The sequence below is a fragment of the Phyllobates terribilis genome, unplaced genomic scaffold (genome assembly GCF_046119375.1).
Source record: "Phyllobates terribilis strain yellow unplaced genomic scaffold, ASM4611937v1 Scaffold_8__6_contigs__length_399053987, whole genome shotgun sequence".
In the NCBI taxonomy this organism is placed as follows: domain Eukaryota; kingdom Metazoa; phylum Chordata; class Amphibia; order Anura; family Dendrobatidae; genus Phyllobates; species Phyllobates terribilis.
The window spans coordinates 21,536,002-21,558,431 of NW_027362768.1; positions in this window are offsets into that span (position 1 = coordinate 21,536,002).

Genomic DNA, 22,430 nt, shown 5'->3' on the forward strand with positions numbered 1-22,430 from the left:
AAGGAACATCAGTGTCAGATCGCACCATCCGTCGTTGTTTGATCCAAAGTGGACTTCATGGGAGACGACCAAGGAGAACACTATTGTTGAAAAAAATCATAAAAAAGCCAGACTGGAATTTGTCAAACTACATGTTGACAAGCCACAAAGCTTCTGGGAGAATGTTCTATGGACAGATGAGACAAAATGTTCACAGATGGAAAAATGAAGCATATCAAGAAAAGAACACTGTCCCTACTGTGAAACATGGAGGAGGCTCTGTTATGTTCTGGGGCTGCTTTGCTGCGTCTGGCACAGGGTGTCTTGAATCTGTGCAGGGTACAATGAAATCTCAAGACTGTCAAGGGATTCTAGAGAGAAATGTGCTGCCCAGTGTCAGAAAGGTTGGTCTCAGTCGCAGGTCATGGGTCTTGCAACAGGATAATGACCCAAAACACACAGCTAAAAACACCCAAGAATGGCTAAGAGGAAAACATTGGACTATTCTGAAGTGGCCTTCCATGAGCCCTGACCTAAATCCTATTGAGCATCTTTGGAAAGAGCTGAAACATGCCGTCTGGAAAAGACAACCTTCAAGCACGAGACAATTGGAGCAGTTTGCTCAAGAGGAGTGGGCCAAAATACCTGTCGAGAGGTGCAGAAGTCTCATTGACAGTTACAGGAATCGTTTGATTGCAGTGATGGCCTCAAAAGGTTGTTCAACAAAATATTAAGTTAAGAAGAACCATCATTTCTATCCAGGCTAATTTCATGAGTTTAATTTTTTTTTAAATTCTGTGGAAGCAGGATTGAAAAGCAATGTCTGACTTTCATTTGTTCAATTTTATAGATTTTTAATTTATTATTACTTTTGTCAGATTCAAGTTATTTCTGTGACCATTGTGGATTTTTCTTTCATTAAGCGAAGGGTACCAACAATTTTGACTGCGTGTGTATGTACACGCGCTCACATTCCCGCCACTCCAGCAGGTTTCTTATTGCATCGCTGGCGTGGTGCTACTAATCTCCATTCCCTGCACCTAGTTTCATACTCATCAGCCACCGTCTTCTGTTATCAGCAACGCTCTGGTTGGTCTTCTGCAGTTATGACCGGCCGGATGGATCCAGTGTTTGCTTGGTGATCCGAGAGTCGCAACTCAGTGTGAAAACCAAAACGAGGCCTCATAGAATTACACTGCGAACTTGTGACCGTTACTTCTGACTTCCAGTCAGGAGCTGCGGTCACAAGATGGCAATGCGGTAACGGAGCAGCACTGGGAAGAGCTGAAGACTGCGGCTGGTGACTATAATGCTGGGGGCAGGAATTTAGATTACTAGCACCACTACAGCGCTGAAATAAAAAAAACACTGGCGTGGTGCTTTAAATATATACATATATATATATATATATATATATATATATATATATAGCAGTGTGAAAAAGTGTTTGCCCCCTTCCTGATTTCTTATTCTTTTACATGTTTTTCACACTTAAATGTTTCAGATCACAAAACAAATTTATATATTAGACAAAGATCACACAAGTAATCACAAAATGCAGTTCTTAAATCAAGGTCTTTATTATTAAGGGAAAAAGCTTACATGTGGCCTGGTTTCTGTAGCACTGTAGTAGCAGAAAAAAAATTAGATTTTCTATTGTGGACCCCTGGATGGAGCAGAATATCAGCACAAAAGAATTTAAAAGCTGAAATGTGGCCTGGTTTCAGGACCATGCTATTAGCAGAAAGAATTTAGATTTTCTAATGTGAACTCCTGCCTGGCAAAAAAAAATTACCAGCACCAAATAATTCTATGCACAAATGTGGCCTGGTTTCAGGACCTCGGTATTAGCAGAAAGAAATTAAAGTTTCAAAGGTGTACTCCTGCATGGAGCCGAATATTAGCACAACAAAGTTCTATGCTGAAATGTGGCCTGCTGCCTCTGGACCACACTAATAGCAAAAACGATTGATCTGCTGGAAGGTCGATTTCCCAGCCACACAGGATCCTATCTATCTAAACTATCTGACTGACAAGCAACCGCCTAGCTGACTATCTCATTATCCAGTAGCAGGAGCAGCCTCTCTGCGCTGTTACACTGACAAAATGGTGCCAAAACAACATGTCCGCTCTTTATATGGAGAAAGATATGTGACTTCAGCAGTCTTTGTGTCTGGACATTGTGGATGGTTCCTGCGCCCTGATTGGCTGCCGGAATCTCCACACATTAACTTAAGAAAAAAAAAATTAAGAATAACAGTCTGCCACTTCTCTGACCTCTCCCTACCCCCTCCCCTCATCATAGAATCATAGAATGGTAGAGTTGGAAGGGACCTCCTGGGTCATCTGGTCCAACCCCCTGCTCAAAGCAGGATTCACTAGATCATCTCAGACAGATGTCTGTCCAGCCTCTGTTTGAAGACGTCCATTGAAGGGGAACTCACCACCTCTCGTGGCAGCCTGTTCCACTCATTAATCACCCTAACTGTCAAAAAGTTTTTTCTAATATCTAATCTGTGTCTCCTCCCATTTAGTTTCATCCCATTGCTTCTAGTCTTTCCTTGTGCAAATGAGAATAAAGATGATCCTTCTACAATGTGACAGCCCTTGACATATTTGTAGACAGCTATTAAGTCTCCTCTAAGTCTTCTTTTTTGCAAGCTAAACATTCCCAAATCCTGCAACCGTTCCTCATAGGACATGGTTTGCAGACCAGTCACCATTCTGGTCGCTCTTCTCTGAACTTGCTCCAGTTTGTCGATGTCTTTTTTAAAATGTGGTGCCCAAAACTGTACACAGTATTCCAGATGAGGTCTGACCAAAGAGGAGTAAAGACCGATAATGACTTCACGTGATCTAGACTGTATGCTTCTGTTAATACATCCCAGAATTGTATTTGCCTTTTTTGCTGCTGCATCACACTGTTGACTCATGTTCAGTCTATGATCTATTAGTATACCTAAGTCTTTTTCACATGTACTGTTGCTTAGCTCTATTCCTCCCATTCTGTATATGCTTTTTTCATTTTTATTGCCCAGATGTAGTACTTTGCATTTTTCCCTGTTAAAATCCATTCTGTTGGTTGCTGCCCACTGCTCCAGTTTATTTAGGTCTTTTTGAATCCTCTCTCTCTCTTCTCTAGTATTAGCTATCCCTCCTAGCTTTGTGTCATCAGCAAATTTAATCAGTTTACCCTCAATTCCTTCATCTAAATCATTGATAAAGATGTTGAACAATACAGGTCCCAGGACGGAGCCCTGTGGTACCCCACTTGAGACATTCATCCAGCTGGATGTGAAGCCATTTACAACCACCCTTTGAGTCCGATCACTAAGCCAGTTATGAATCCACCTAACAGTTGCCTGGTCCATTGCATACTTGGTCATTTTTTCAATAAGGATGGTGTGAGATACTTTGTCAAATGCTTTGCTGAAGTCAAGATATACTATATCTACAGCATTTCCCTGATCCACCCAGTCAGTGATTCTGTCATAGAAGGAAATTAAGTTAGTCTGACATGACTTGTTAGTTACAAACCCATGCTGACTCTGGTTAATCACTTCATTCTTATCCATGTACTTACATACATGTTGTTTAATAATTTGTTCAAAGATCTTTCCTGGTATAGAAGTCAGACTCACCGGCCTATAGTTCCCTGGGTCCACCTTCTTCCCCTTTTTGAAGATAGGAACAACATTTGCTCTTCTCCAGTCTTCTGGGACTTCTCCTGTTCTCCAAGAATTTTCAAAGATTATGGAGAGTGGTTCTAAAATTTCTTCTACGATCTCCTTCAGTACTCTGGGGTGTAATTCATCTGGACCTGGAGACTTGAACTCATTTATGTTAGCTAAATATTCCCTCACAATCTTTCTGTTTACAGATAACTTGGATTCCTCTATTCCTTTAAAAGGACAGTGAAGATCAGTTGATGTTACATTTTCTTTCTGAGAGAAAACAGATGCAAAATAGGAATTAAAAAGTTCGGCCTTCTCAACATCCTCTCTTACCATTTCTCCATTTTCATCCTGTAAAAATCCTATAGCATCTTTGACTTTTCTTTTACTTTTGACATACCCCCAAAATCCTTTTTTATTGCTTTTGACATCTCTTGCAAGCCTTAATTCATTGTCAGCTTTAGCTAACCTGATACGTGCCCTGCAGGATCTGCAGACTGCATTATAATCTTCTTTAGATATGCCTCCCTCTTTCCATTTAATAAACATTTCTTTCTTTCTTTTTAGCATGTGTTTAAGTTCTGTGTTCATCCATCCTGGTTTCCTTAAATGCTTCCCATTCTTCCTACTTTTCGGGATTGTTAACGATTGTGCTTTGAGAATCTCATTTTTAAAAATTTCCCATCCTTCCTGGACATTTTTGTCCTTAAGGACATCCAGCCATTGGATCCCTCCTATTCTCTTTCTGAGTCTCTTAAAATCTGCCTTTCTAAAATCTAACCTTGAAGTTTGAGTCTTCACATGTCTTCCTCCTCTAGTTATCCAAAATTCTATAATAATCAAACATGCCCCCTCTACCCCTCCCCCTCGCTCATCATACAGCACCACTATCCTAGCCAAAGTCCTAAAAAAACATTAGTGGAAATGCGATCATTTACTGCACTTTGGCCTAATTTTGCTGATTTTGAGTAAAAACGCTTGGGGATACAAACACAAATCTAAATGTGCAATGTTTGTGCCGAATTTCAGATTGGCGAACGTTTTCCAAACAAGTTCGCTCATCTCTACTGGTAAATGAGCATCAAACCACTCATTCAATGGTCTGAAATCACCTTGCACCCGAAAGAATTCTATGTGATGGTATACACTCCCTGACAGAAGTTTTGTCGCTTATCAATGTTATGTAAATAAAATCTTATAACCTGATGTTAAATTCATCCATTGGTTTTATAAATTACTCTTTTGAAAGCTGAAACCCTCCCAAATTTGGTTTAGGTAAAGAAAATAAATTGGCATCAATGCTGAAATATTGATCATTGAATGAACACAGAATGGTCAGATTTTGGCAAGACAAAAGGTTTGTCGCCCACAGAAAGTAACATAGTAACATAGTTTTTAAGGTTGAAGGAAGACTAAGTCCATCTAGTTCAAACCACAGCCTAACATGTTGATCCAGAGGAAGGCAAAAAAAAAACATGTGGCAAACACTAAGCTCCACATTGGGGAAAAAAATTCCTTCCCGACTCCATACGACAATCAGACTAGTTCCCTGGACCAACGCCCTATCAAGGAATCTAGTATATATATCCTGTAATATTATACTTTTCAAGAAAGGCATCCATGCCCTTCTTAAATTTTAATAGTGAATCACTCATTACAACATTATGCGGCAGAGAGTTCCATAGTCTCACTGCTCTTACAGTAAAGAATCCCCGTCTGTAATTATATTTAAACCTTCTTTCTGTTATGATCTGCAACATGTACTAAGGATAGATAGGAGAAAGCTGTCCCTACAGTAAGACTAAGCTGAATCCCTACAATGTAGCGGGCTGACTGTTCCTAGCGAACAGACCCGCCTTAGTCCTCGGCTAGTCTGAACGAAGACCTATAGAATTAAGGGAGGGGTCCCTAAAAGAACTAAGGACTGGGACAAAAATGGGACACCTCCTGAACAGAGAAGTTGTTGCAGAACACAAAAAGACAAACTGACAAAAATGTACTAGAGGTCCCAGAGGACCAAGCGAACTGACAGAGAAAGGCACCGAAGCACCAGGCTAGAGAAACAGTCAAACACTGAAGTCCAGCACAGCCATAAGGGCGGAGCTGGAATATAAAGGCAGATGGTCACGTGACCACAAAACATAAGATGGAAAAAACAAACAGGAGGGTTCTAACAGTACCCCCTCTTTTATGAGGAGCCTCCGGATCCTCCAGGCCTATCCGGAAACCTGTGGAAAGCTTTAACAAGCCTAGGAGCAGAGACATCATCCATCCTTACCCAGGAGTTGTCTTTGGGACCGAAACCCTTCCAGGAGACAAGATACTGTAATCTACCTCTATGCCATCTAGAATTCAAGATACGAGAAATTTCATATTCGCCGTCTTCCACCACAGGAGGAACTGTGACAGTGGCGTCCCTATCAGATACATCAGCCTTTTTCAACAAGGAAACATGAAACACAGGATTAATCTTCCAGGAAGTAGGGACATCCAACCTAACAGCAGACGGGTTAACAACCTGAAGCACTTTAAATGGACCCACAAACTTAGGACCCAGTTTTAGAGGGAATCCTCAACCACAGATTCTTCGAGGACAACCAAACCATGTCACCCACAGTAAACAAAACCTCTTTACGTTTCCTGTCAAAATACTTCTTGGACTTCTTGTTAGCCTCTTGAAGGTTGCAACGTACATTAGTCCAAACTCTCTCCAAATCACCGGAAAAATTCTCCTCCTCCGGCACCGCCGACCCCAATTTGGAGAACGAACCAAAAGACGGATGTCTCCCAGTACAACAAAAAAGAGGAGAACACCCAGCAGAGGAGGATGTATGATTGTTAAGAGCAAATTCTGCGAGAGGCGGAAACTCAGACCACACCTCTTGATTGTCCGCCACAAAACAACGCAAAAACTGTTCAACATCCTGGTTCTTTCTTTCAGTCTGTCCATTAGACTCAGGATGATAACCAGACGAAAATGACAAATGGACTCCCAACCTGTCACAAAAAGCACGCCAAAAGCGAGCCACAAACTGAGGTCCTCTATCAGAAACAATATCCGTGGGAACGCCATGGAGCTTGACAATCTCCTTAACAAACGCCTTAGCGAGTGTCTTGGCGCAGGGCAACTTAATGAATGGAACCAAATGACACATCTTACTAAAACGGTCCACGACCACCCAGATGACAGTAAAACTCTCGGACACAGGAAGATCTGTAATAAAATCCATTGTGAGGTGGGTCCAAGGCGCACTAGGAACCTCCAGAGGGCAAAGCAACCCCGTAGCAGGAGTATGTGAAGCCTTTGACCTAGCACACACAGTACACTGACGCACCCACTTGATGACTTCCTTCTGCCATCCAGGCCACCAAAAACTGCGACTGATAAGTCTCTTAGTCTCCGAAATTCCTGGATGACCTGCCAACCGAGACTCATGACACTCCACAAACAAATCTCTCCTAAAGGCTCTAGGCACGAACAACGTCCCATGGGGAGTGTTAGATGGAGCATCATCTTGAGCTTTCAGAATCCCATTCTCCAAAACGGAGTCCAAAGCCGCCACCACAAATCCTTTCTGTAAAATGCTCTCCTCTTCCTCGGCACCGACCATAGGAGAGAAGCTACGAGATAAAGCATCGGCTTTAACATTCTTAGTACCAGGGATATAGGTAACAGAAAAACCGAGAGAAAAAAAGTGCCCACCTAGCTTGACGGGCATTCAAGCGCTTGGCAGCATCCAGATAGATCAAATTCTTATGATCTGTGAAAACCTGAATAGGAAATCTAGCGCCTTCCAAAAAATGACGCCAATGTTCAAATGCAAGTTTAATAGCCGGCAACTCCCGATTTACAACATCATAATTCAGCTCGGTTTCCGAAAATTTTTTCGAAAAGAAGGCACAAGGATGTACTCCACCCTTGTTCTCCTGAGACAAAACTGCTCCGACCCCCACCGATGAAGCATCGACCTCGACCAAAAAAGGCTTGGTCTCATCAGGCTGCATAAGGATAGGGGCAGAACTGAACCTCTCTTTGAGATACTCAAACGCTTCAATGGCCTCAGTAGTCCACTGGGCCGTATTCGCACCTTTCCTGGTGAGATCGGTTAGAGGTTTTACAATTACAGAAGAATTCTTAATGAATTTCCTGTAATAATTGGCAAAACCCAAAAATCTCTGTATAGATTTCAAACCAATAGGCCTAGGCCATTCCTGCACAGCCTGAACCTTCACAGGGTCCATCTCAAAGCCCTCGCTGGAGACAATGTAGCCCAAAAAACTAATTTTCTGCACAGCGAACTCACATTTCTCCAGCTTAGCAAAGAGTGAATTATCACTCAATACCTGCAAAACTTCACGTACACTCTGCCAATGGGACTCTAGATCTGGTGAATAAATCAAAATGTCATCCAAATACACAACCACATTCTTTCCAATCAAAGGTCTCAGGATGTCATTAATAAGGTTCTGAAAAAATGCAGGTGCATTGGTAAGACCAAAAGGCATCACCAGATTCTCAAAATGACCTACCGGAGTGTTAACCCCTTTAAAGCCCATGACGTACTAATACGCGTCTGTGCCCTGGGACTTAAGAGCCTGACCCGTATTAGTACGTCATCGCGATCGCGCGCGCGCACAGGCTGTGCGGGCGCGATCGCCGACGGGTGTAAGCTGATTGTCACAGCTGACACCCGGTACTATGTGCAGGGAGCGGTCCCGCACCGCTCCCGGCACATTAACCCCCGCAATGCTGCGATCGAAGTCGATCACAGCATTGCGGTGGCTAAGGGGAGGTGATCGCAATACTCACCTCCTCTTCTGGCCTCCAGCGCTGTCTGCCGCGGCTTCCTGGGTGTTGCCATGACGACCCGATGTCATGACAACATCCGGGTCACCAGACAGCAGGAAGATTTTTTGGTCATGCGCAGTGCATGACCAAACAATCTTCTCACTGTGCAGCGCTGACTCCCTGCATAGCACAGGGATGGTGCTCCATCCCTATGCTATGCATGCGATCAGAATAAAAAAAGTGAAAGTCCCAGAGTGGGACAAAGTAAAAAAGTAAAAAAAACTCTCAGAAAGTGAAAAAAAATTTTTTTTAAAAATTGTAAAAAATAATAATAAAAAAAAAAATAATCCACCAAAAATAAAAATATAATGTACCCATCAATAAATATTATTATGAAAAAAAAAACAATAAAAGTACACATATTTGGTATCTCCGCATCCGGAACGACCTGACCTATAAAATTGTCCCACTAGTTAACCCCTTCAGTGAACACGGTAAAAAATAAAAATAAAAAACGAAGCAAAAAACAATGCTTTATCATCATACCGCCAAACAAAAAATGGAATAACACGCGATCAAAAAGACGAATATAAATAAAAATGGTACCGCTGAAAATGTCATCTTGTCCAGCAAAAAACAAGCCGCCATACTGCTCCATCATCCGACAAATCAAAAAGTTATAGCTCTCAGAATAAAGCGATGCAAAAAAATTATTTTTTCTATAAAATAGTTTTTATTGTGTAAAAGCGCCAAAACATAGAAAAACGATATAAATGTGGGACCGCTGTAAACGTACTGACCCGAAGAATAAAGCTACCTTATCAATTTTACCACACGCGGAGTAGAATAATAAAAAAAAAACAATTCCTGAATTGTTGGTTTTTGTTTATTCTGCCTCCCAAAAGCTGGAATAGAAAGCGATCAAAAAATGTCACATGCCTGAAAATGGCACCAATAAAAACGTCAACTCATCCCGCAAAAAAAAAGCCGTCACATGACTCTGTCGGCCAAAATATGGAAAAATTATAGCTCTCAAAATATGGCGATGCAAAAACTAGATTTTACAAAATATGTGTCTTTTAGTGTGTGACAGCTGTCAATCATGAAAACCCGATATGATTCTGGTATCTCTGTAGTCGCACCGACCCGAAGAATAAGGTCGTCTAATCACTTATACCGCACTAGGCACGGCGTAAAAAATAAACGCTAGGGCTGGGGTTGGGGTTAGGGTTGTGCTAATGTCAGGGTTGGGGTCAGGGTTGGGCTAGGGTTGGGCTAGGGTAGGGTTAGGGTTGGGGTTAGGGTTGTTTGTTTTTTTTTCAAAAGTAAAAAAAAAAAAAAAAGATGACGATATGGCAACTAGTGTTAAACGCAAGTGCTCACTACTTGAGTTTGCATCGGGTGCTCGGGTATGCATTGAGTATCGCGGGTGCTCAAGTCTCCGCCCCATATGCTTCGCGGCCAAAAAAACCTTGCGGGGATTACGTGCCATGCACGAGCGATCCCCGCATGTTTTTTTTGGGGTGTCTAATAACTGTGAAACATGCGGGCGGGGACTCGAGCATTTCAGTTGAACACCCGTGATACATGGTGCATACCTGAGTACACGATGCAAACTCAAGTAGCGAGCACTTGCGCTCAAGACTAATGACAACTTATTCAATATGATGACCTAATGTCATCAAATTCTGTGTCGTACCTCTGGGTTCAAAATGTTCACTATACCCCTTGATAAAATCCTTGAGGGGTGTAGTTTCCAAAATGGGGTCACTTGTGGGGGGTTTCCACTATTTAGGCACATCAGGGGCTCTCCAAACGCGACATGGCATCCGCTCTCGATTCCAGCCGATTTTGCGTTCAAAAAGTCACACAGTGCTCCTTCCCTTCTGAACTCTGCCGTGCGCCCAAACACTGTATTTTCCCCACATATGGGGCATTGGCGTACTCAGGAGAAATTGCACAAAAGTTTTTGGGGTCCATTTTCTCCTCTTACCCTTGTGAAAATAAAAAAATTGGGGCTAAAACATTTTTGTGGAAAAAGTTAGATTTTTTTATTTTCACGGCTCCATGTTATAAACCTCTGTAAAGGACTTGGGGGTTCAAGGTGCTCACCACACATCTAGATAAGTTCCCTGAGGGGTCTAGTTTCCAAAATGGTGTCACTTGTGGGGGGTTTCCACTGTTTAGGCACATCAGGGGCACATCCGCTAATTATTCAAGCAAATTTTACAATCAAAAAGTCAAATGGCGCTCCTTCCCTTCCGAACCCTGCCGCGCGCCCAAACAGTGGTTTTCCCCCACATATGGGGTATCTGATAACTCAGGAGAAATTGCACAACAAACTGCATAGTGAAATTTCTTCTGTTACCCTTATGAAAATGCAAAAGTGGGGGCTGAAAAACATTTTTGTGGGAAAAATGTGAAAATTTTATTTTTACAGCTCAATGTTATAAACTTCTGTGAAGCACCTGGGGGTTCAAGGTGCTCACCACACATCTAGATAAGTTCCCCGAGGGGTCTAGTTTCCAAAATGGTGTCACTTGTGGGGGGTTTCCACTGTTTAGGCACATCAGGGGCTCCCCAAATGCAACATGGCGTCCGCTAATTATTCAAGCAAATTTTACATTCAAAAAGTCAAATGGCGCTCCTTCCCTTCCGAACCCTGCCGTGCGCCCAAACAGTGGTTTTCCCCCACATATGGGGTATCTGCTTACTCAGGAGAAATTGCACAACAAACTGCATGGTGCAATTTCTCCTGTTACCCTTATGAAAATGCAAAAGTGGGGGCTGAAAAACATTTTTGTGGGAAAAATGTGAAAATTGTATTTTTACGGCTCAATGTTATAAACTTCTGAGAAGTACCTGGGGGTTCAAGGTGCTCACCACACATCTAGATAAGTTTCCTGAGGGGTCTAGTTTCCAAAATGGTGTCACTTGTGGGGGGTTTCCACTGTTTAGGCACATCAGGCGCTCCACAAATGCAACATGGCATCCGCTAATTATTCAAGCAAATTTTACATTCAAAAAGTCAAATGGCGCTCCTTCCCTTCCGAACCCTGCCGTGCGCCCAAACAGTGGTTTTGTCCCACATATGGGGTATCTTCTTACTCAGGAGAAATTGCACAACAAACTGCATGGTGCAATTTCTCCTGTTACCCTTATGAAAATGCAAAAGTGGGGGCTGAAAACATTTTTGTGGGAAAAATTAGAAAATTTTATTTTTACAGCTCAATGTTATAAACTTCTGTGAAGCACCTGGGGATTCAAGGTGCTCACCACACATCTAGATAAGTTCCCTGAGGGGTCTAGTTTCCAAAATGCTGTCACTTGTGGGGGGTTTCCACTGTTTAGGCACATCAGGGGCTCCCCAAATGCAACATTGCGTCCGCTACTTATTCAAGCAAATTTTACATTCAAAAAGTCAAATGGCACTCCTTCCCTTCCGAACCCTGCCGTGCGCCGAAACAGTGGTTTTCCCCCACATATGGGGTATCTGCTTACTCAGGAGAAATTGCACAACAAATGTTGGGGTCCATTTTTTCCTGTTACCCCTGTGAAAATAAAAAAAATTGGGTCTAAAGTAACATTTTTGTGAAAAAAGTTAAATGTTAATTTTTTTCTTCCACATTCCAAAAATTCCTGTGAAGCACCTGAAGGGTTAATAAAGTTCTTGAATGTGGTTTTGAGCACCTTGAGGGGTGCAGTTTTTAGAATGGTGTCACTTTTGGGTATTTTCTGTCATAAAGACCCCTCAAAGTGACTTTAAATATGATGTGGTCCCTAAAAAAATGGTTTTGTAAATTTTTTGGGAAAAATTAGAAATCGCTGGTCAACTTTTAACCCTTATAGCTCCCCAATAAAAAAAAAATTTGGGTTCCAAAATTGTGCTGATGTAAAGTAGACATGTGGGAAATGTTATTTATTAACTATTTTGTGTGACATACAGTACAGACCAAAAGTTTGGACACACCTCATTTAAAGATTTTTCTGTATTTTCATGACTTTGAAAATTGTACATTCACACTGAAGGCATCAAAACTATGAATTAACACATGTGGAATTATATACTTAACAAAAAAGTGTGAAACTACTGAAAATATGTCTTATATTCTAGGTTCTTCAAAGTAGCCAACTTTTGCTTTGATGACTGCTTTGCACACTCTTGGCATTCTCCTGATGAGCTTCAAGAGGTAGTCACCGGAAATGGTCTTCCAACAATCTTGAAGGAGTTCCCAGAGATGCTTAGCACTTGTTGGCCCTTTTGCCTTCACTCTGTGGTCCAGCTCACCCCAAACCATCTTGATTGGGTTCAGGTCTGGTGACTGTGAAGGCCAGGTCACCCCATCACTCTCCTTCTTGGTCAAATAGCCCTTACACAGCCTGGAGATGTGTTTGGGGTCATTGTCAATAAATGAAGGTCCAACTAAACGCAGACCGGATGGAATAGCATGCCGCTGCAAGATGCTGTGGTAGCCATGCTGGTTCAGTATGCCTTCAATTTTGAATAAATCCACAACAGTGTCACCAGCAAAGCACCCCCACACCATCACACCTCCTCCTCCATGCTTCACGGTGGGAACCAGGCATGTAGAGTCCATCCGTTCACCTTTTCTGCGTCGCACAAAGACACGGTGGTTGAAACTAAAGACTCAAATTTGGACTCATCAGACCAAAGCACAGATTTCCACTGGTCTAATGTCCATTCCTTGTGTTCTTTAGCCCAAACAAGTCTCTTCTGCTTGTTGCCTGTCCTTAGCAGTGGTTTCCTAGCAGCTATTTTACCATGAAGGCTTGCTGCACAAAGTCTCCTCTTAACAGTTGTTGTAGAGATGTGTCTGCTGCTAGAACTCTGTGTGGCATTTACCTGGTCTCTAATCTGAGCTGCTCTTAACCTGTGATTTCTGAGGCTGGTGACTCGGATAAATGTATCCTTAGAAGCAGAGGTGACTCTTGGTCTTCCTTTCCTGAGGCGGTCCTCATGTGAGCCAGTTTCTTTGTAGCGCTTGATGGCTTTTGCAACTGCACTTGGGGACACATTCAAAGTTTGCCCAATTTTTCGGACTGACTGACCTTCATTTCTTAAAGTAATGATGGCCACTCGTTTTTCTTTACTTAGCTGCTTTTTCTTGCCATAATACAAATTCTAACAGTCTATTCAGTAGGACTATCAGCTGTGTATCCACCAGACTTCTGCACAACACAACTGATGGTCCCAACCCTATTTATAAGGCAAGAAATCCCACTTATTAAACCTGACAGGGCACACCTGTGAAGTGAAAACCATTTCCGGTGACTACCACTTGAAGCTCATCAAGAGAATGCCAAGAGTGTGCAAAGCAGTCATCAAAGCAAAAGGTGGCTACTTTGAAGAACCTGGAATTTAAGACATATTTTCAGTTGTTTCACACTTTTTTGTTAAGTATATAATTCCACATGTGTTAATTCATAGTTTTGATGCCTTCAGTGTGAATGTACAATTTTCAAAGTCATGAAAATACAGAAAAATCTTTAAATGAGAAGGTGTGTCCAAACTTTTGGTCTGTACTGTATCTCTCTGATTTAAGGGCATAAAAATTCAAATTTTGAAAATTGCAAAATTTTCTAAATTTTTGCCAAATTTCCGTTTTTTTCACAAATAAACGCAAGTGATAGCGAAAATTTTTTACCACAATCATGAAGTACAATATGTCATGAAAAAACAGTCTCAGAATCAGGGGGATCCCTTGAAGCGTTCCAGAGTAATTACCTCATAAACTGACAGTGGTCAGAATTGTAAAAATTGGCCTGGTCATTAACGTGCAAACCACCTTGGGTTGTAAAGGGGTTAAAAGCAGTTTTCCATTCATCACCCTCCTTCACTGGTAACAAATTGTATGCCCCCCCGGAGATCAATTTTGGAGAACCACTTGCCTCCCACTAACTGGTTAAACAAGTCAGGAATTAATGGCAATGGGTAGGAATTGCGTACGGTAATCTTATTAATTTCACGAAAATCCAGACATGGACGTAAACCGCCGTCCTTTTTTTTAACAAAGAAGAATTCAACTGCCACAGGCGACTTAGAAGGTCTAATGTGACCAGCAGCCAGGCTAGTCTGTATGTACTCCTCCAAGGCCTTTCTTTCAGGGATAGTCAGATTAAACAAGCGACTTTTGGGAATAGTAGCACCCGGAACAAACTCAATGGCGCAATCACAATCCATATGAGGAGGTAAAACTTGCGACTCCTCCTCCGAAAAAAACCCTCCAAAAATCTTGAATAGGTACCGGTAATTCCCCTTTTTCCACAGCCGCAATGCGACCATTACAACATTTATCATAGCACTTCGGACTCCAAGACTTAATCACATTAGTAGACCAGTCCAATAAAGGATTGTGCAGTTTTAACCAAGGCAATCCTAGAACAACTGGAGAGAGCAAATTATCCAAAACAACCAAGTCCAAAATTTCTTGGTGAACTCCATTGATAGTAAGGGGAAATGCAGCAGTCTTGTGAGTAATACATTTCAAAGGAGTGTTATCAATTGCAATCACAGAAATAGGTGATGACAAAGGTTTGGATTTCAATTTAAGGTTTTCCAAAAACCCTTTATCAATCACATTAAGTGTTGAACCACAATCCACAAATACCTGAAATTCAATCAAATCTCCCTGCAAAGTAGTACTCCCAGATAGAAATACTCCTGCAGAGCGTAAACAAGCTATACGGGCATAACTGACCTTTTTTTTTTCTTTACTTAAACGACGCTCACAATACTTAATCAAATGGTCAGCTTTACCACAATAAAGACACAATTCCTCAGTAAACCTCCGGTCTCTTTCCTGAGAGCGGAGTGACATCCTCCCAACCTCCATCGGTTCTCCGCCGTCAAAGCAGATTTTCTGGGGACTAGGAACTGACATTACAGGAGTCTTTACCTCATTAACCCCTTCCCGACCCGTGTCACACCGTTTGTGACATGGAAAACAGTTCGTTCCCGACCCATGTCACAGCGTCTGTGACATGGAGGGAAAGAGCCCCTGCAGCGCCTGCGAGCGGGGTCGCTCAAGTTTCACAGTTGCTACTGCAACTGGACATCCTGAAGTCGACCCCCCGGGGGGTGGATTAACCCCCCCGTGCCTGGGACCCCTCCGATTGGCTGTTTCATTTTCACTTTTAGTGAAACTGCCAATCGGTATGAATTAAATATTTCACCAATGAAAATTGGTGTAATATTTAAATCTGGGCATGGCCTGATGCTTACAGCATCAGCCATTGGCTGGGGGGAGTGTCACCTCTGGCCCCCCCTCCCCCCAGATCTGATTGGGGGGCTAGCGTCACATGGATACTAGCCCCAATCAGATGTGGAGGGAGTTTTTCATGATGGCCGCAACTGCCCAGCTCCTACCCGTCCATGGATCGTGTGCCGGCCATTGTGGACCCTCTGCTGCTGCCCCCCGTGGACCCTCTGCTGCTGCCCTCCACCCTGACCCCCCCTCCACCCCCGACCCCCCCTGCACTTTCATACCTGCACCCCGACCTCCGCTCCCTCTGCTCCCTCTCCCACGTCTTCATCCACCGGCTGCTGCTCTCCTTCTGACAGCCGGTGGACTGTGATCACAGCAGCAGGCTCAGTGTAAATGCCCTGCTCCTGTGATCAAACCCACCATGTCCCAGTGATATCACCCCCCACCTCCCAATAATCACCCCTCCCCCCAGTGTTCACCCCCCCTGTCCCCAGTGTTCACCCCCCCCAGTGTTCACCCCCCCCTGTCCCCAGTGTTCACCCCCCCTGTCCCCAGTGTTCACCCCCACCTGTCCCCAGTGTTCACTCCCCATCCCCAGTGTGCACCCCCCCATCCCAGTGATCATCCCCCCCCCCGCAAACCCAGTGATCACCCCCCTGCTGCTGGCTCCTGCTCCCCTTTCTGCCCCAGTAATCACCCCCCTGATGCTGCCGGCCTCCTACCCCCCTTGCTGCTGCCGGCTCCTGCCCCAGTGATCACCCCCCTTGCTGCTGCCGGCTCCTGCCCCAGTGATCACCCCCCTTGCTGCTGCCGGCTCCTGCCCCAGTGATCACCCCCTTGCTGCAGCTGCTGGCTCCTCCATCTCTTCAGCCCCCCCCTGCGCCTGACAGCCCCCTACGCCTGACAGCCCCCACACATAACTGCAGAAGGTTACACCAAGCACACACACACACACACATGTACACTCACACTATAATAAAGTCTCGATTTTTTTTTTTTTTTTTTTTTACACACGCACACAGCACACAAAATGTCCCGCCCGTCCCACTCATCCCAGTCTAGGGCGTACTAAGCTTAGGAGGCTATGTCAGGTTGGTGTGTGTGTTGTAGTGTGTGTGTGTGTGTGTGGTGTATACACTACAATATACCACACCGCACACCAACCTGACATACACTACACAATGGTGTCCGCTAACAAATTGGAACCATGTTGCATTTGGAGAGCCGCTGTGTGCCCAAACATTGGAGCTCCCCCACAAGTGACCCCATTTTGGAAACTAGACCCCCCCAAGGCACCTATCTAGATGCATAGTGAGCACTTGGAACCCCCAGGTGCTTCACAAACTGATTCATAAAAATGAAAAAGTGGAAAAAAAAACACTTTTTTATTTTTACGGATTAATTTGTGAAGGACCTGGGGGTTCCAAGTGCTCACTATGCATCTAGATAGGTGCCTTGGGGGGTCTAGTTTCCAAAATGGGGTCACTTGTGGGGGAGCTCCAATGTTTGGCCACACAGCGGCTCTCCAAACGCGACATGGTGTCCGCTAACAAATTGAATGTAAAATCGGCTCAAATTGTTAGCGGACACCATGTTGCATTTGGAGAGCCACTGTGTGCCCAAACATTGGAGCTCCCCCACAAGTGACCCCATTTTGGAAACTAGACCCCACAAGGCACCTATCTAGATGCATAGTGAGCACTTGGAACCCCCAGGTGCTTCACAAAATGATCTGTGAAAACAAAAAAGTACTTTTTTTTTCACAAAAATTTTCTTTTAGCCTAAATTTTTTAATTTTCACATGGGTAACAGGATAAAATGCATCCTAAAATGTATTGGTCAATTTCTCCTGAGTACACTGATACCTCATATGTGGTCATAAACCACTGTTTGGGCGCATGGCAGGGCTCAGAAGAGAAGGAGCGCAATTTGACTTTTGGAGCTAACTTTCCATTCAAAAAGTAAAATGGCGCTCCTTCCCTTCTGAGCCCTGCCGTGTGCCCAAACAGTGGTTTATGACCACATATGAGGTATCAGTGTACTAAGGAGAAATTGACCAACAAATTTTAGGATGCATTTTATCCTGTTACCCATGTGAAAATTAAAATATTTAGGCTAAAAGAAAATTTTTGTTAGAAAAATAAAAATGTTCATTTTTTTCTTCCATGTGGCTTTAGTTCGTGTGATGCAACTGAAGGGTTAATAATCTTCTTGAATGTAGTTTTGAGTAGCTTGAGGGGTGCAGTTTTTGGAATGGTGTCACTTTTGGGTGTTTTCTGTCATAAAGACCCCTCAAAGGGACTTCAAATGTGATGTGGTCACTAAAAAAATGGTTTTGTAAATTTTGCTGGAAAAAAGATAAATTGCTGATGAACTTTGAACCCTTCAAACTTCCTACCAAAATTTTTTTTTTTTCCAAAATTGTGCTGATGTAAAGTAGACATGTGGGAAATGTTATTTATTAACTATTTTGTGTCACATCACTCTCTGGTTTAGTAGAATAAAAATTCAAAATTTGAAAATTGCAAAATTTTCAAATTTTTTCCCATATTTTTGATTTTTTCACAAATAAACGCAAATATTATCGACCTAAATTTAATACTAACATGAAGCCCAATATGTCATGAAAAAACAATCTCAGAATCGCTAGGATCCGTTGAAGTGTTCCAGAGTTTTTACTTCGTAAAGGGACACTGGTCAGAATTGACAAAAATGCCAAGGTCTTTAGGGTCAAAATAGGCTGGGTCCTGAAGGGGTTAAGCCTGCATCTCAGTCTCCTGTCTATACGAACAGTTAACTGCATAGCATCCTGCAGAGTCTCAGGTGCAGGGAATGCAATTAGCAAATTCTTAACCCTTTCACTCAGACCAGCAAGAAATAAACATCTCAGCGCAGGATCATTCCACTTAACTTCTGAAGCCCATCTCCTGAAGTATGTGCAATAATTTTCAACATCATCTGACCCCTGATTCAAACGCCTGAGTTCTGATTCAGCAGATGAGATTCGATCAGGATTGTCATATAATAGCCCCATAGCAGAAAAAAATTCTTCAACAGACCTTAAACACGGATCATTAGGCTGAAGAGAAAAGACCCACCCCTGTGGTTCATTGCGCAAAAGTGACATAATAAAACCAATTTTCTGTGATTCATTCCCAGAGGACCTTGGTCTCAAACGAAAATGTAACAAACAAGCATTTTTAAAGGAAAAAAAATCTTGCTGTTTACCATAAAAAACATCAGGCAGTCCTACCTTGGGTTCGACAAAATGCGCTCCAGAACAGCTACTCACGTGTTGCTGAAGCTCGGCCACCTCCAGAAACAATCCCTGCAGGCGTTGAACCAAATCCTGGACGGAAACCATACTGATCCCCGAATTTCTTTACTTTTAGTTTTTTGGGCTGGACTTACTGTTATGATCTGCAACATGTACTAAGGAAAGATAGGGGAAAGCTGTCCCTACAGTAAGACTAAGCTGAATCCCTACGATGTAGCGGGCTGACTGTTCCTAGCGAACAGACCCGCCTTAGTCCTCGGCTAGTCTGAACGAAGACCTATAGAATTAAGGGAGGGGTCCCTAAAAGAACTAAGGACTGGGACAAAAATGGGACACCTCCTAAACAGACAAGTTGTTGCAGAACACAAAAAGACAAACTGACAAAAATGTACTAGAGGACCAAGCGAACTGACAGAGAAAGGCACCGAAGCACCAGTCTAGAGAAACAGTCAAACACTGAAGTCCAGCACAGCCATAAGGGCGGATCTTGAATATAAAGACAGATGGTCACGTGACCACAAAACACAAGATGGAAAAAACAAACAGGAGGGTTCTAACACTTTCCTCCAGACATAGAAGATGCCCCATTGTCCCTGTCTCTGGCCTCAGAGTAAAAAGATCTGTAGAAAGGTCTTTGTACTGTCCCCTCATATACTTGTACATAGTAATAAGATCACCCCTAAGCCTTCGTTTTTCCACAGTAAATAACCCCAAGTGTAATAACTAGTGTTGAGCGAGTATGTTCTATTAACCCTTTTGCCGAGTATGCTCGGGCCGAGCTCCGAGTATTTACAGCTGCTCGGTGATATGCTTGAATCGCTCCAGTGTGCATGATTTGCGACTGTTTGACAGTTTTATTACATGTGAGGAATGTCTATTTCTTACACATTCCTCACATGTAATAAAGCTATCAAACAGTTGCAAATCATGCACACGGGAGCGATTCAACCATATCACCGAGCAGCTGTAAATACTTGGAGCTCAGCCCGAGCATACTCGGACAGAAAATACTCGCTCAACCCTATTAATAACCTGTCTTGGTATTGCAGACCCCCCAGTCCTCTAATAACCTTGGTAGCTCTTCTCTGCACCCGCTGTAGTTCAGCTATGTCTTTCTTATACCCCGGAGACCAGAACTGTACACAGTATTCTAAGTGTGGTCACACTAGTGACTTGTATAGAGGTAAAATTATGTTCTCCTCATGAGCATCTATGCCTCTTTTAATGCATCCCATTATTTATTTGCCTTTGCAGCAGCTGCCTGACACTGGCCAATAAACGTGAGCTTGTCGTCCACCAATACACCCAGGACTTTTTCAGTTACAGTTTTGCCCAGTGTTTTACATCCTCTGGCAAAAATTATGAAATCACCGGGCTCGGAGGATGTTCATTCAGTTGTTTAATGTTGTTGAAAAAAAGCAGATCACAGACATGGCACAAAACTAAAATCATTTCAAATGGCAACTTTAGGGCTTTAAGAAACACTTAAAGAAATCAAGATAAAAAATGTGGTACTCAGTAAGGGTAATTTTTTTCAGACGAAGCACAGGAAAAAAATTATGGAATCACTCAATTCTGAGGAAAAAATTATGGAATCACCCTGTAAATTTTCATTTCCAAAACTAACACCTGCATCAAATTAGATCTGCTCATTAATCTGCATCTAAAAAGGAGTAATCACACCTTGGAGAGCTGTTGCACCATGGACTGGACTGACATGAATCATGGCTCCAACATGAGAGATGTCTATTGAAACTCAAATGTCAATTGAAAATATCAAACTCTTAAAAGAAGGTAAATCATCACGCAATGTTGCAAAACATGTTGGTTGTTCACAGTCAGCTGTGTCTAAAATCTGGACCAAATACAAACAACATGGGAAGGTTGTTAAAGGCAAACATACTGGTAGACCAAGGAAGACATCAAAGCATCAAGACTGGAAACTTAAAGCAATATGTCTCCAAAACAGGAAATGCACAACAAAACAAATGAGGAACGAATGGGAGGAAACTGGAGTCAATGTCTGTGACCGAACTGTAAGAAACCGCCTAAAGGAAATGGGATTTACATACAGAAAAGCTAAACATAAGCCATCATTAACACCTAAACAGAAAAAAACAAGGTTACAATGGGCTTAGGAAAAGCAATCGTGGACTGTGGGTGACTGGATGAAAGTCATATTCAGTGATGAATCGCAAATCTGCATTGGGCAAGGTGATGATGCTGGAACTTTTGTTTGGTGCCGTTCCAATGAGATTTATAAAGATGACTGCATGAAGAGAACATGCAAATTTCCACAGTCATTGATGATATGGAGCTGCATGTCAGGTAAAGGCAGTGGGGAGATGGCTGTCATTACATCTTCAATAAATGCCCAAGTTTACATTGATAATTTGGACAGTTTTCTTATCCCATCAATTGAAAGGATGCTTGGGGATGATGACATCATTTTTCAAGATGATAATACATCCTGCCATAAAGCAAAAACTGTGAAAACATTCCTTGAAAGAAAACACATAAGGTCAATGCCATGGCCTGCAAATAGTCCGGATCTCAATCCAATTGAAAATTTTTGGTGGAAGTTGAAGAAAATGGTCCATGACAAGGCTCCAACCTGCAAAGCTGATCTGGCAACAGCAATCAGAGAAAGTTGGAGCCAGATTGATGAAGAGTACTGTTTGTCACTCACTAAGTCCATGCCTCAGAGACTGCAAGCTGTTATTAAAGCCAGAGGTGGTGCAACAAAATACTAGTGATGTATTGGAGTGTTCTTTTGTGTGTTTATTTTTCATGATTCCATATTTTTTTCCTAAGAATTTAGTGATTCCATAATTTTTTCCCTCTGTTTGGTCTGAAAAAAATTACTCTTACTGAGTACCACATTTTTTATCTTGATTTCTTTTAGTGTTTCTTAAAGCCCTAAAGTTGCCATTTGAAATGACTTTAGTTCTGTGCCATGTCTGTGATCTGCTTTTTTTCAACAACATTAAACAACTGAATGAACATCCTCCGAGCCCGGTGATTCCATAATATTTGCCAGGGGTTGTACAATTAAGCATATAATTATACATTTTATTTCCTCTGCCCAAGTGCATTACCTTACATTTATCCCCATTAAAGCTCATTTGCCATTTATCAGCCCAAGCTTCTGGTTTACATAGATCCTCCTGTAATATAAAATTGTCCTCCTCTGTATTGATTACCCTGCAGAGTTTAGTGTCATCTGCAAATATTGAAATATTACTCTGTATGCCCCCTACAAGGTCATTAATAAATATGTTGAAAAGAAGGGGGCCCAATACTGACCCCTGTGGTACCCCACTGTTAACTGAGATCCAGTCTGAGTGTTTTCCATTAATAACCACCCTTTGTTTCCTATCACTGAGCTAATTCTTAAGTAATGTGATATTCAAACAAATAATTATCTTAAAATACAAATATATGTTGCATAACATTGGTGAATGAAGTTGTGGTGCTATTAGAGT